Source organism: Cylas formicarius, unplaced genomic scaffold, assembly GCF_029955315.1.
Source record: "Cylas formicarius isolate icCylForm1 unplaced genomic scaffold, icCylForm1.1 PGA_scaffold_7__23_contigs__length_41026272, whole genome shotgun sequence".
NCBI classification, from domain to species: domain Eukaryota; kingdom Metazoa; phylum Arthropoda; class Insecta; order Coleoptera; family Brentidae; genus Cylas; species Cylas formicarius.
Window position 1 is genome coordinate 36,486,504 of NW_026844352.1, and position 16,342 is coordinate 36,502,845.

Genomic DNA, 16,342 nt, shown 5'->3' on the forward strand with positions numbered 1-16,342 from the left:
AGAAAGTGTCGGATATGTATAAACGTCAGGCACTCGCTAACAAAGTCGGTTCTTCGAATTTTGGTGGGGCCAGAATAAAATCGTAAAATCAAAGTGATGTTTCGTGTCTGGTCCTAAAATTAGGTTTAAGCGTATCGTATATTCCCAAATCGCAGTTTATAAAATTTTGTGACCGAAGTGTGTTAGTGGAATTTATCGGCTGCTGTTGCGAACCGTATTTATCGAAATATTTGTATACACATAACCATCCAAAACTAAACAATAATAAGTGAATTATTGACGACAAATTCGGTAATATTAGTACTAACAATAATTATTTGTTAATTTAAGCAATTCTTTCAGTTCTCATTTGATTTATTTTTTCCATTTTCAAGGATTTTTTGTTATACATTTCGAAATTAAATAAAGGAGGCGGTTGCTTCGGTACGAGAGTCCAGTGTAATTAAGTTTCCCAAAAGACGAAACCTTTAAAGCAACACGTTCCAATAATATAAGATCATCGTCATCAAGGGTCTACGAAATTCGACTAATCCAATTCTGTCAGAGTAAAGGTTTCTATTTTACAAAATTTAATGACTCATAAATCTTACGTAAAAACATCCCCCTCATTTTTTTTATTTATTTGTATATTTACGCATAATGCTAATCCTTGGGTCTTAAGCGATTGATCCCTCGCAGTTTTCCGATTGAAAGCGAAATTGTTTATTTTGAAATCGGGATTAGTATTAACACCGCGAAAAAAATGTCAACATCTACGGCTGCCAACATCTAAATCATAGATATGCTTAAACTAAATAAATTTTTAGCCAAAGGAGTAGGGGACGCGCTCATATGATGGATTTAGCTATATTGCGAAAGTTTTCGGTTAAAATTTACACTTATCAATTTATTATTAAATTCAATATACATAAAGCCCAAATAACAATAATAAATGTTTTTATACGCACAATCATATAAATGATTATTTAGGCTGTTTATTCCACGTCGTTACCCGTGTGGACGTTAATGGTTTATTTTGTATGGGTTGTTTATCGCTCATAACTTTGTCTGAAATGATCGCGATAATTACAATTTATCCAACCCGCTTAATTTAACGTTTCATTTAATTGCCTCAAATAATTTATTGCGACTCGTATATACATATGCATTTCTGAAAAACGGATAAAAATTGGTTAAATAGCTTTTAAAATTTTTTCTTCAAACTCAATAAAATTGCTATTAAAAAGAGGAGAGGCAGGGAAACCGTCTTATCTATGAATATTTGAAAAATGGAATATTGACAATTTTACTTATTTTTTGGAGGGTTTCCTTGACCTTCCGATAATAAAATTGGAGATTATACTAGAAAGGAGGCCGAGCGGCCAGTAACAAAAAAAATATTTCTAATGTTTGCCAAGAGATCGAAAATGATAGTAACAGTTTGGAATTGGAAACTAGACTGAAACTGAGTTTCAAGCTCTAAAGAAGCCAACAGGATGATTGGCGAAACGTCAGCAATTTCGGCTACACGGTAAAAAGTTTTTTCTTAGATCAAAGCAAATTGCTTTGTAGTAAAACAATTTGTGCTTTCCTATTCACTAAGAGAATATTTTCTTGATTTATCACAAAAAATGTCTTAACTCTCTGTTTTATTGCAAAACAGAAATTGTTTTATTATAAAATGAAAGTGTATCAATCTAAGACACCTTTTCCTCTAGAAGGAAAATATTTGCTCATTCAAAACAAAACCTTTTGATTCTTCTTCCAAGACAAAACAAACCTATATCTGCATAATTTTGTTTCAAGACAAATCTATTCTTGAAATTAAAAATTATACTCCCTTAAATCAAAATAAACGGAAGTTTATATTATTTTCTTCTAAGATTTTTTTTTCTTAAACATATGTACAGGGTGTCAAAAAAGGCAACGATAATACTGACAAGGCTGACGGAAAAAGTCATAAGCATCAAGAAAAACATAAAATGGCCTTAGCAAAAAATCGATGGTTTTCGATATTGTCACTTTAATTGAATTCATTAAAATTGTAAACTTGTATCAGATTTTCGAGTGTCACACCTAAAAAAAAATAACTCTTTACATTCATAGGTACTTCAGTATAAAACCGCGGATATTTCATTGATCAAAGATCAACGTTTAAGTAAAAGTTCAACAGAATAATCCAAATAATCATAATTCACTTTAAAATAGATTTTTTATTAAAGGTTTTGAAACTTTTACTTTAACGTTGGTCTTTGATCATTAAAATATCCGCGGTTGTAAAACTGAAAAGAAATATTTTTTTTTAGATGTGACACTAGAAAATCTGATCCATGTTTACGATTTTAATAAATTTTATTAAAGTGGCAATATCGCGAAAACCATCCATTTTTTATTAAGGCCATTTTATGTTTTTCTTGATGCTTATGACTTTTTCCATCAGCCCTTTCAGTATTATCGTTGACTTTGGGGCCGCCCTGTATGTATAAAAGTATTACAAATTGAATTTGTTTTCTAGAAGTGATTGTATTGTTTACATAGCAGTATAGGTGTTTTGATGTCAAGAACAAAAATGGAAAGAAATACAATCGTACGAAAATACAAAAATACTTATTTTTCTTTTTTCGGATTCAACAGTAACAGCAACATACTTAAAAGTACCACAAACGAGAACATCTTTAAGAAACAGTCTTATATTAATATATATAGTTAACAGTGCTACGAATGCAAAGAACATAGCAATATGTTCTAAAAATAACAAAAAATACTTATTTATACTTATTATATCCTGTCGGAAACATAACGCGGTAACAAAATACGAGAACATCTAAATCTTAACTGAAAAAACAGTCTTATATAAAATGAGGTTAAGAGAACTTGGATATGTAGGGTAAATGTGACTTTGCTGTTACATTATTTAATCCAATTTCCTACTTTTTTATGAGCAAAAGCCTACGCTCACCAGGATACGTACCTACGTACGTATGGTGTACCTATATGTATAGGTATGTATGTATACTTAAATTAATGTTCTTAAAACTAAACACAGCCAAGCAACCCAGATCATGAACTTGGCTGATATGTACCTATATATTTACCTAGCCAAAAAATAACTTTTAACTTCCAAACACATAACTTTCCGTAGGTATGTAGGATACCTGTAGTAACCGACTGGTTCTTTATATTTAGCAAAGACAACTAAAACCTAAGAACAAACATAACAGAATGATCAGGTACAATTTTCTATAGATCATATAGTGGAATTGAAGATACTAAAATTGTGGAAAAACATAAGGTAGATGAAACGAAAAGTATGAAAAAAGCATCTAGGAGAATTTTCACTAAATATCATGCATCATTATGTAGTTTTGGTTAGTAAAATCAGGTTGGTTCATCAAAACAAAACACAATTTTCGTTTCCGAGGCGATGCCGACCAAAGCCACCTTTCCGACACACTCACTCCACATCACATAAATAACTAAATGAAATGCGTGTCTGCGTGTTAACAGGTCCAAGACAAATATTACGAAAATGTATCGATTCAAGACAATGGGGGTTTAATTTTTTTACTTCAAGACAAATGCGCCAGGTTGTTTTGGACGAACGTGTGACATATTTATTATTTTCATCAGAGATAATTTATAATGGGTTGTTTTGAGTAAAAATCCAATTTTTTTCCATAGAAACAAATTTTTGTTTTATGCTAAATAAACTAAATTAAGAACTCTTCATGACTTGTATGAAGCCAATTCGTTTTGTTAAAAAATGAATTGTTTCGAAACAAAACAACTAAAGAAGAAAAATAAAGTCTCATTACAAGGTGAAACACTGCGTTAAACTAAAAAGAAATATTTCATTTCAAGACAAATTGTTTTAAGGTAAAACAAAATGTTCAAGAAAAGAAATAGTTTTCTTTGTAGACAAAAATTTTTACCGTGTAAGCAAAAACCTACGCACGAGGAATCCAGAAGTTTTGTAATAAGCGAAACTGACGTCGTCAAATGACACTATCCATTTGATCGGGTAATTTAGGGAGAGAAAATCGTATTCATTCAAAATCCGGGGCATAAAGTGACACAAAAACAGGTTGAAATCTAATAAAAAAAAGTCTTTCTCGAGATATTTTAAGTTATTGTATAAAATTTTGTCAAAATTTACTTTTAGACCAATTGAAACTAATAGAAGTTTAGTTTAAGATCTTGAACTCCGTCACTCAATATTAATTATTTTTGTGAATACTGCAATAATACTAACAAAACGAGCTATAATAAGAGTCTAAATTTTATTATTATTTTATATTAACAGTTTGTAGTATTATATAGTATAATCGCATTATAGGTAGCAATATCCAAATTGAAAATTATACTGGGGCATATAGAGATTATGTTTCCTTTCAAGTACATTGGGAACGAATATAATATAGGAATTGCAAGTAAATTTGAAACAAGTATTTAGTATTGAGCTATTGAAGTTCCGTGACATTTAGATAGCTGAAATTTTTTTAACCTACTTCTAAATTTTCTGATTTGTCTAAGTTTTCCGCGTTACTTAACTATTTTTACATGTCCACACGTGTAAAGAAACATTGGTTAATCCTTTTGTGGTAAATGGTTCAATCATGGCGAAATCGGCAGATAAGCAATCGCAACTCCTTCCAGTTCAGCAAAACGATGTTACGGAAAAGATACGTTCGAGTTTTATACATAAATCTACTTACGCAATAAGAAGCGACCCTCCTCGGCGGCCCGTAGCTGTCGTATCTTTTTCCGGAAAATGCACCCCTGGCGAAAATATAAATAAAACGAATTTCCACCCGAAATTTCCTCACGATAAACGGGAATTAAGACGCGTCTTTCGCCACTTCTGCCGGGTAGCATTCGGCGTTAACACCTAATAAACAACCTAAAAAGATTTGGAGGAAAACGGTCAACGTCCAGTTTCGGCGGAAGTAAATGTTTCGTCGCTTTGGTTTCCCCTCCTGCCTTTAAACAAGTCACGTTAAATAATACAACAAAAATAAGTTATAAATAATAAAATTAGCTAAAAAACCGGAAAGGAATATACTTATCAGATCAAGTTCGATAAACTCGCTTCCATTGGCCACAACGTTAGCGCTTGTAGACGTTCCCGTCAGCTAGCTCTTATTTTTCGAAAAATTCAAAAGTGTTTACGTAGGTGGTTAATATTCCAAAGAAGTCAGCTATTTTTCCAATAGATTCGTCGTTTTAACTTTGTAAAAAGTAACTATTATCTACTATCATTATTATACGAACTCATGTCCATACCTATATTTAAAGAGTGTCGAAAAGTGTTGCTATATCGACAGTCAAACCTGTAATAATAATGTTCCATGCTCCTTTTTGGTTCGGCATGAATTGCTTTGCTATGATAATATAGGGGATTTGTCTGACAGGCAGAATGCTGATACTGATGAGGATATGTTCAGAATTAGACAGTATTGTTCATTGTTGCATTGTTGGATCAGGAATAAAGAATATTTTACACTTGCGATTATTTTGTTAATTACAGTTGTTCAATTTCAGTCATATTTTTAATAATTAATTAATCAATTAATTAAACGGAGCCCCCCAGTCATCACGAGAAGAGAGGTTCCAAACTAGGAGAACACACGTCGAAAGTAAGTTTTTGCTTTTTTTTTAATGTGGATTACGTCCCTAAGAAGGCACTATCGACGCAACAGTCTCTAGGGCTTACCAGGTCTGTTGACCTTTATAATATCTGAAAAATACTAACATTTCCAGCCTAACAAACATTTCTTTATAAAATACTTGGCACTTAAGTTAAAATTCCGAAATAATTTTCCCGCACTTTGCAGCATCATATATCAAAATTTAGCAGTATGTATTTCAGACACACACTCACGAATTTCGAACCGGATAAGTTATCAAAGTTCGATGATATAGTTCGGCGTTCGCGACAGGATGGCACAAAATTTATGCGCCCGCTCATCCAAAAGCCGGGGAGTATGTTATCGTCTTTTTGGGGGACGGGGTGCGATTTTAAAATTCCAGACTTTCCGGAATTGGAACGAAACTGTTCTAGTTTCAGCCAACCGCGTCTGTGGTCGCGTATCTCCTTTTTTTGCATTCGCTGGCCTCTGGCGCGGCTAAACTTTGCGATTAAATCAAACGTTGTGTTCTTTTGAGTGCGCTAGAAGAGGCCCCGTTTCACTACCATCGGTATAGGGAGTTAGAACGCGTAAAACAGTCCAAAATAATTTAGTTAAATAATCATATTTACATATTTGATTTTATGAAACATTATAACTCGATGAGTTTTTATTCATTTAAACAACAACAAACAACTAGGTAATTCAAACTTGGCGCTCTGGGCATAGATTAATAAAACGAACACAAATGCAAATTTGGTTGACGGGGAAGAAAATTCAAGGGTTAAGGTATATTTTCTTGTATGTAAGAACTTTCAAATCTTTTATAAACGGCGAATGTGACGTCATCCACAGTTCTTTTCCGCACAAACTTTTTTATAATAAACACAGAAGCAATGTATTATTTAAAATCTGGTGAACCTGCGTAGTCAATGTGGTGGAATAGCGTCATCCTGATACCAATCAAGAATAAAGTCTATATTTTATTATTTATAACTCAGGTCTACAGTGATTTTGATGTTTGAAAGCTGTTTGCTTATTTGTATATTTTTGGGGGCCCTTTTTTCGAAAAAACGCCATAATTAATATATATATATATATATATATATATATATATATATATATATATATATATATATATATATATATATATATATATATATATATATATATATATTAATATTATATTAAAAATGTTATTTTATTAATATGATATGCATATTTTTATGAGATTAATTGTGGTTTGGCAATACTAGATAATAACTTGTTTATGCGCAGTTTAGTTTGATTAGTCGTCGTGTTAGTGTTCTAGAACGTATATATATGGAAAGAAAACATTGTGTGAACCATCCAAATAACTTTTGTTATATCTGTGGTTGTTATGTGGTAATAAAGCAAAGGCAAACTATAACTTCTTTTCTGAAAAATGTATACCGAGCTTATTTGGATGTAAAAATTGGCGACAAGACAAGTTCTAGGCTTCTTATACTGTCTGTTCCGTTTGCGTAGGTAGTTTTGATGTTCCTATGGTATGACGAGAGCTTAGGAATATCTCAGTGAAGATTGTTATTTTTGTTTGTGTAATATTCAATGATTAAAAAAAAAAGAAACAAATTGTGTATCCCAATCTTGACTCTGCTATTCGACCAGGTCCTAATGGACCAGATATACCGATACCTACCGCCCCAAAAGAACTAGAAAACGTCATATTGTCAAAATCAGAGGAACCTACTAATTCCGACCCAGATGATTCAGATTTCACATCAGATTTCAGAGAGCCCGAAATATTTAACCAGAGCGAATTAAATGATTTAATTAGAGATTTGCACCTTTCAAAAGATTGTTAGCGTCCAGACTTCGTGACAAGCATTTACTGACACAGGATCGCGAAAAAGAGTTATGTCAATATTTTATTCGGAAAGGACCGCTTTAATATTCGCAAAAAACTTGAAGTTATATAAATAAATGCAGAGGATTTTTGAAATCAGTCTACCAAAATTATGTAAAGTTAGTTTTCAAAATAAAAATATCTGTCAAAAAGTTTAAGTTTGTTTTTATTAATTAACACCAGAATGAAATTATTATTATTATACACAAGATTTTCACCATCAAAAAAGTCAAAATATGTCACAACAGTTTACTTTAAAAAAGGATGAACGATTTAAAAGATTTCACAAAGTGCCCGTTAATCAAACGATTATAGATAGATAGATAGATATAGTTATCTGAAATTAGGATAAACGTGTATATCAAACCAAACAATCTACTACTACCAGGCACTCTAATTAAAATTTGCCTTACAAAATCCACGCACAAGCTGCCTGCTTTAGTTTTCAAATATTTTTTCCAGCAATACATAAAGTAGCAACATCCTGCTGGCAATTGCGCCCCACCAGCGATCAACCGAATTTCTCTGGCAATGAACCTCGATGAACTTGTGTATTTTTACGAAAACAAAAATAAAAAGCGACGTGGCGAATATTTCGTGATCCCCCGTCCGCGTTCGTGTTGTCCGATTTTATTGGCCGGTAAGTTATGGGTCGGTCGTGGCGGGGCTCAATGGTTTCCATCCGTTTTTTATCGGCACCCGACGATTATAAGGAAATCGTAAAAATTAAAACGAATATAAAAAGGCTCAATTTACGACCGCCCACCATGTTTGGCCCCTTGTGTAATTAAATGTTGCACGAGAATATTTGGTTTTATTATGTCCAAAAAGGGCGTTGATTTGGATGGCGCTTTAAATATAAGAAGTTGTAATTTTCAAGTCATCAAACTTTGTTGTTCTAATTATAGCCAAACAGGGGCGGCTGGTACATATGCGCTGCAGTGCTGCAGAGCTTGGTGGAACCTCTTACCTTGATCATCACTCACGGCACAACGATTTTCGGGAAAGTAGTCCAGTGCAAAAAGTGAGTTTCATAGTCATATTGCATCCTATTTAACTAAATTTATCTAACATGTTTTCTGCACTGTCTTAGTAATTTGGATTTTTGTTGTTTCCTAGAAAACTTTTTATAACATCAGTAACTGACGCTCATGCAACGTTTTTAAATTTGGTCATAGTATTCACAAAGTTTGCATCTGAGAAAGCGGCAAATTTTCCACATAGGGATCTAAATCAAGCTCCATTTGAATTTAAAGCTTTAACGTACTGCTTGCTTCTTCAGTCCTAATTTCATATGCAACGGCGGTAAGAACATTTTTCGTGGATCAAAGAGACTATCAAGAATATTTTTTGATCCGGAAGTTAAATTAACCCTTTTTAGCCAGTTCTTCCTCCCCCAATGTCGTTGTCTGCTTCCACTGTTCCACTCACACACAAAACAGGTATATCCTGCGTGCTCATCCAGTAGAAGTCTCAGAATTTTTAAGCGACCATATACTATAGAACTATAGTTCTTATATTTGATTTTCTCAAGCAGTAATTCCTGATTCTTTCATTTGCACAGAACGAGCAACGGGTGCAGAATCAAGAACATTTCCATTGTACAAAATAACAGCTTTAAGGCTTCTCTTAGATGGGTCAATAAAAAGCCTCCAGTCCTCAGAATTGTAGCCTGCACCCAAGTTTCTTTATTAGATTAGGAATATCGGCACAATAACCACTGTTCAAATAACCTATAGAGTCTCTCTCGCGCTTCCTGAAATATGAGATTTTAACGTCCTGTGCCAGTAAATTTTTATTTCGAAGTCTAGATGCTAAAATTTCGGAAAGATCATTTGATTGTGAAATCACCATTTCAGGTTTAGAAAAACTGGTGGTACTTTCTTCTAAACATGCTGGGTTCTCAGGTATTTTGACGTCTGAGCGACATTCGCTGGTCTAATCACCGAATTGAGTTTTGGATAAACAATGTTTTTCAAATTTTTTGCATTGTATCCACGAACATTGCACGTGCAGAATAACAATCATCATGGTAATTTGTTGGCTCTCTCCAAACCATAGGTACTCCAAGAGGTAGGGATACAAACAATATGTGGCGCCCAAGGTTAGTACTTTAAAATAGGCGTAGTATTGTTGTTTTAACAGGGGTCTAATTGACCACAAAACAACCACATACACACAATTTTTTTTTTACAATCTTGAAATTTTAAAAAGAAATTTGTACAATACTCACTATCCTCACGAAATGACTGCCTACAACATACGCAAGTATACGATTTTTGCAAAATGTGTGTCAGTGGCGTAGCAATTTCAATTTTTAGAATGTTTTGTAATGTAATCTGAAAAATTATTCAAATATCTTGCGTGATAGAAACAAAAAAAACATTGTTTTTCTATTAATTTAGTCCCTATAACTCCAAATCCAGAATATCTGAGCAGCACACCTCGACCTCCCCGATGGTCAAAACCAAAGACGTGATTTAGCCCAGCGCAACGTCGAAAAAGGTTAATGGTATCGAATTTTCTCGCGGTTTTGTGGTTTACTGATTTACGGCGCGGCGTGTTGAACGTAAAAAGAATAATAATAGGGTGCGTGTACTTCTGGTTTTTGTGTATTTCTGACAATTTATATTCACTACGTACTAACTTAATTAATGTGAAGGTTTTTAGCAGATGTTGCCATTGAAAAAGCTGGTATAAGTACAGCAAAAACTTAAACACCGATATATAGTAAAGATATTAATTCAAAAATACTCTATATTGTTTTTCCTGCTTACTTTTTGGTGGCGAAGCAGCTTGGACATTCATGATTGCACGGAATTTGCTTTATTAGAGTCATGTTTGTAGGAAAAACTAATCGGGAACCATTTTTCTTGTTAGCTGATAAAGTAAAAAGATCGTTCAATGAGTCTTTTCATATTTTGACGTATTCAACTCTTCGTGCCGAAATCTTGTTGATATCCATGCTAAAAATTATTTCTCAACCCTTTGTTCTGTTAGTAAGCAAAGTAATAAGTCCGCTGAAACAGTTTTTTCATATTTTAACTTATTAAATGCGAAGTTGTACGATTTTCCATGCCAAAACTTATTGCCTGGCTTATCGTTGTCATTATTGCATCCCACCAAAAGATCCTGTGGCACAACAAGCAGGAGTAATTTTTCTGGTATACCATTCTGATCACTATTTTTGCCATTTGTTGCTCAACACTGAGGTTCATTCATTAATTTTTATTATGTCATTTCAATAACACCCTGTATAAACATATCAATAATAATAATTGATAATAACAATCTTGTGTAAAATGTTCATAAAAAAAACAGTGAAAGTTTCTTAAGTGTCAGATTGCTTAATACCTACCCAGAGTCAAAATTTGTAACCATTTTTGAAAAACTTTAAACCATAAGAATTTGCAGAATCTAGTTTTACTTTTAATACAGCAATGAATTTATGCGTAGGGTTGCGGACAATTGACCGAAATAATTTTTAAAATACCATAAAATTTATACTTATTTATTTATACTTATTTAAATTTTGCGTTATGTCACCGTTGCGTCGTTCTGGGAACCAAATGAAGTCGATATTATTATTGGTATTGGGTTCGAATATTCCTTGAAGAGCGTTACAGATAAATTGGACATCACAAACGCATAACAATTTAATGTAAAATACACATTACTATTAAGTAATGATAGATAACACTTTACAATTGCAAGATGTTTAGAACATGTTTTGACTAGTCAATTGAAAAGTGGACAACAGGTATTCGACAATAAGTGTTTAAACTAGCAAAACTTGCAAAACGGTGGACAATATGTGCCTTTTAAAGGGGGTGTTCTTTAACTGCTTGACCAAATTTCAGGAGGGATAGGTTCGGAAACAAAAACTGGTTTATCGTGAATATTTTAATAATTCTGTAGCCGATTTTCTCGAAATTTGGCAAGGACATTTACGGTAGTAACCAATAAGTTTGAACACAACGTCAATTTATAACTTTCATTTTGAATATTTTTTAAAATTTTATTGATACACAAACAAAAACCAGTGCTCATATCGAATATGTAATGTGTAGCCCAATGGGAAAGAAAATATAGAAAAATTAAAAAAAAACTTAATAACGTACATTTTTTAGCAAAAATTATCTCGAAGATAAAGAAATTCCTGTCGAAAAATAATTTTTACTTTGGCTCTCAAGATTTTCCTCGATTTCTATTTACCCGTTTCGAGTGCCCAGCAGTTTATTAAAAATATAGCGGACATAACGGTGTCAGAAATATCATCAGCACCGACACCTGAAATACTCATCGTGCAAATATTACGATCTCGCCGGTCAGACCCGAGGCGCATTCCGCGTTTATTTATTTTCGCTAAATCTTCTGGAAACTGTTTGCTTTTCCGGCTAGCTGATTAGTTGCGGCGGTTTAGCTTGATAAATAAAAGTGTTTACAATTTAGAGCCGCGGTGCGGAAGCTACCTAAAGTGCCTTTTACATCAGAACGAAGCGACCGGATAAACTTTTGTCGGTGCCCCTTAATCACCGGGCGTTTTCTTAAAACAAAATGAGGACGAGCGAAAGAGGGAAAATGTGTTCACCGAACTGATCTACGGGTAACTTTGTCGACATTACTTTAGAGGACGAGCATTTATACTATATCGCTGCTCTATTTATAACGGGGTTAACTAATAGCCTGGCGTGGTGGTTATCGAAAAAACTTTAAGAGACACTTAAGTTCGAAATTTCTTTTGTGCAGTGCTGAGATGGTAAAATTAAAATGTAAATTACATTTACAATTCTAATAAGTCCAAAAAACGCACCTTCTAGAAACATCAATCAGTTGATAAACTTATAATTACGAAATTCAGTTTAAACGGGACCATAATCCTCAAAGAGACCTGGTTTCACAAAAATATAAGGATTCAATTAAACTCCGAAGTCGATGTCTCAAAAATTATTATTTCAAAAATGTTACACGGATTTCGCCCACAGTTTGGTGAAAGAGTACAAGGAAACTGAGGTGACCGAAACTGAATCTGCTGTTTTAAATGACTGTCCAAAAAGTAAAAAACTTGATCTTCTGGAGAAATTTAAAATTACCAAAGCCAAGAATGATCGGATCCTTCATTACATCAATGACGGTTTTAATGGTGAGCCGACATTAGTTTTTAGTAATCTAAACTGCAGGTCTCAGTTAGGTGTATTTTTTTTATATTTTTGTATTTTTTACTTTTTAATCGCAACGGATTCGATTTCATTCGGTGTCTGTATGCGTTTGAGTTGACGTCTTTGGATGTGATTATTTTTAATTTATGTAAGTTATTTTATTATGTCAACAAATTGCTTTTATAGGTCTGATGATGCCCGTGTGGGCGAAACACGTGTAGCATTTTAGAAATAATAATTTTTGAGATATTGACTTCGGAGTTTAATTAAATCCTTATAGTTTTAAAATTGTTTTTTAAAATAAAGGAAAACCTGCACAAGTTCACTTTTGATTTTTGTGAATCCATGTGTGGCACGCGAACCCTGTTGGTTGGATACGTTCCAAGTCTTAAGCTACACAAACAACTGCAGCTTCACAAGCATGCTTAATCGATTATGCGTAATTTCCCTTCGCCAACAACGGTACATGTATGCTTGAACAAGCCACTGAGATATTCAACAATAATTTCACTCCAGACCTTGAGTTAATAACTCCTGAATATTCTTCTATTAGTCCTGAAGTCTCAATAACCGCATCAATATTGGCTTAATTAATGAAGTAATTAATTAATCTATACTTATTAAGTAATAATTCGTATGCTGCATCCTTCTTTGCCTTATCATGATATTCTGATGGTTTAATTTTCCAAAGCCATGGATGACTGTGGTATTCAGTAATTTTGTTTCTCCAGGTCGCTAGATTCATGTTGGTTTGGCTTGGTCGGCATACACAGGCATCGTTTCACTTCACAGCAGGGCTTGTACAAGCTTGCATGATGCTTGTACAAAATTTTCATACAAATGACATAACTTGCTTGTGCGTAAACATTGATCTAGCATACTTGTCAAAATTGCGGTTGTGTCCATAGCCACCTTTATATTAAACACACAAATTGCGTTTGCGCGAAGCTTCTGCACTCAAATTACTTGGGTGTACGTAGACGCGAGTAGCTAAATGCCATCCGCAACTTCGAGCGTGTATTGCGTTTTTTACCGAATTGGAACACAACTTTTAAAGGTGGCCTTAAAACGTTATCGCGTGGTTATCGGCGCCCCATATGTGTCGCTCACCCGCCGCCGATATAGACAACTTGAAAAATCGTTTTCCGCCATTTTTCGACGGGATAAAAATAAGTAGGGTATAAAATCGGTAATTTGTTCACGTCGCGTGCGGACTGCCGGGTTTCATTGCGAGACAACACATTTCCCGATAATGGCGATTTGTTACGTAGATAACCTTTTTAAAAGCCCATTCGTTTTGATTTCGGAAAAAGCTTGAAAAATGCGGTGCAGCTCCGTTTGATAAATCGTTCCCGAAGTGCAACGCTTTTTCTATCGCAGCGGCAAGACTGGTTGCATATGTCAATTTTCGACCAGAGTGGACTTTTTAGTTGTATTTCAGTTTTAAGCTGCCTATTTCAGCAGAGAGTCATAAAACCTCATTAGGCTTCCAAAGGGACTACAGGGTGACCCAATGAATATTTAAATTACTTACATTGTGTGGCATTGATTTCATTCCGTTAATTTATTGAGTGCCGGTAATACCACTCGGATTTGGATCAATGTGCGAATTGTTATCCATTGACCAACACCAAAAATAGTGTGCCAAGGGCATCCCAATAGGATACTCGTAAGAAAGGACGAATTTTATTTTCTCAAAATGCAAATTATACTTTATACACAGAGTACTAGGTATTGGTTACAGAAATTAAATTATTAAAAATCAATCAAAAAAATAATCGACTTTCTCATTTTCTTCAAGATGAGTTTGGAGTTTGCGTTTGCGTTGTAAATTGTAGCTTGCATTATCCATAACTATTACTCAATCAGCCGGAATATATTATTTAATCATTTCACCAAAATAGTCTTCAAAACGATCGAGTTTATGTTCTAGTGTTTATCTGCTATATGGCATGATTGAAAAATTGGCAAATCTTCTTCTAAAAATCTGTCTTCGCTTCCAGGACGCTTCCAATTTCTTGAAGGTACCTTGACACCCGTCGACAGGCCTTCCATGAAAGCTTAGCCAGCCTTGGTTATATTTTTGTATTGCTTCATACTTCCAGAGTATTTTGGTCACCAGTAAATAATTTCAACTCTTTTTCAGTAAAAGTGCTATACGGTGATGCTTTTCCCAGCCAACATTCATATTTTTAAAGTGGTCCAATGTTCTAGTTATCAGTTGTCGTCCCGGTCAAACTCCATTAAAACCTTACCTAGGGTGCGTATTTCTTTTTTAAAATAAAAAGAGTAAACTTTTTGTGCAAATTACTTTTGGTATCATCCTCAAGGACTGGTCTGCCTGGACTTCTTGGGACGTTCCACTTGACCTGCTGTAATTTAAAAACCGTGTACTTTCTAACTCCAGTCATTCGAGGACGTCGTTCACCAGTTTGCTGCACAGCAAAATTCACTGATGGTGGAGAATTATTGAACATCTTTTCGTTGGTGTGAACATCGCAATTGCTTCATTAATCTTATAATATATCAAGAAAAGAAACCTTTTTTGAAACCGTAAGAAACAATGACGAGATGGGATTCGGATTTTTTTCGACATAAGCGAAACAAGACGTCTAGCATGGACTCGTATAAAGTTTACGGCTTTTAAATCTCAGAAATTCCCTCCATTCTCGAATGGGTTTCATATATACGGTCGTGCCAATATTGTCGCCCGCTCGTAATAAGCCCCAGAGAATAAAATACTGTCTCGAAAGTTGAATATCGCCCCGGCAACAATACGAATTTCATCTCGGGGGAAAAATCACAACGGATTTATTATTTTGCTTTTCGTGGTCCTTTCCCTTTTTCTTCAAATATTCGCCATTGCTAAGTAATTAGCGGGCAAGATAACCTTGCCGTTTTACCGGGTAACGTGCATGGTCACCCACGTAGGTATAGGTCGGCGGATGACCCGCAAGGATTTTGATCAACCTTCGGCAAATAAGCACGCGGTCTGCTTTTGACTTGGTTTAAATATTGACGAAGGAATTTTTTCTTCAAAACGTCGAAACGAGAGGACCTCCAACGCCGTTCATGGGTCTCAATATTTGCTTGTTGCATTTACATACACTGTGATGCTCATTCATTCACGAATAAGAAGACGATTATGGAGACATTTAGTAAATGACTCCTATTTACTTTCAAAAATCGATGAAATCAATTAGTTTTGAAAGTATACGCGCTATTCACTAAACTCCAGATCTCGGTAACAGTTGGTCGAAAAAACAGAACGAATCGGGGTCGAAAAAATTTTTTTTTGTCTGTCCTCCGATCTCTGTATACCGATCCCATTTATAGCGATAACTTTCGAACAGATTAAGGTAGAGGGTTGAAATATGGCTCCCTCTTTACCCTCCACGATCCGCACAATATATGTAAAAATGACAGTGATCGGATATTGGCCGTCTTTTTTTTTTTCGATTTTCGACTGTTTTTTGGACTTTGCTATGGAACACGATAAGTGTCCGAAATTTGAGTCTATCGATTTGAAATGTTGTAAAAGTATAGAACCTAGGCCCGTGACGGAACCTATTGAAATTCAAAGGGATCGGTGAATGAGAAGTATTTTTTTTTCATTCCAAAACCATTTTTTCTCAAAAGCCAAAAAGTGACTATTTCTCGAAAATCGTTCATCGGATCGCAAAAATTTT

At 34.3% G+C, this 16,342-nt stretch overlaps 1 protein-coding gene across 2 annotated transcripts in view; it reads right to left on the minus strand.

Annotated features, from left to right (window-relative positions):
- The window catches only part of LOC132704780 (follicle-stimulating hormone receptor), a 147,869-nt gene that overhangs the window by 104,740 nt on the left and 26,787 nt on the right, over positions 1–16,342 (minus strand). The window lies entirely within an intron of this gene.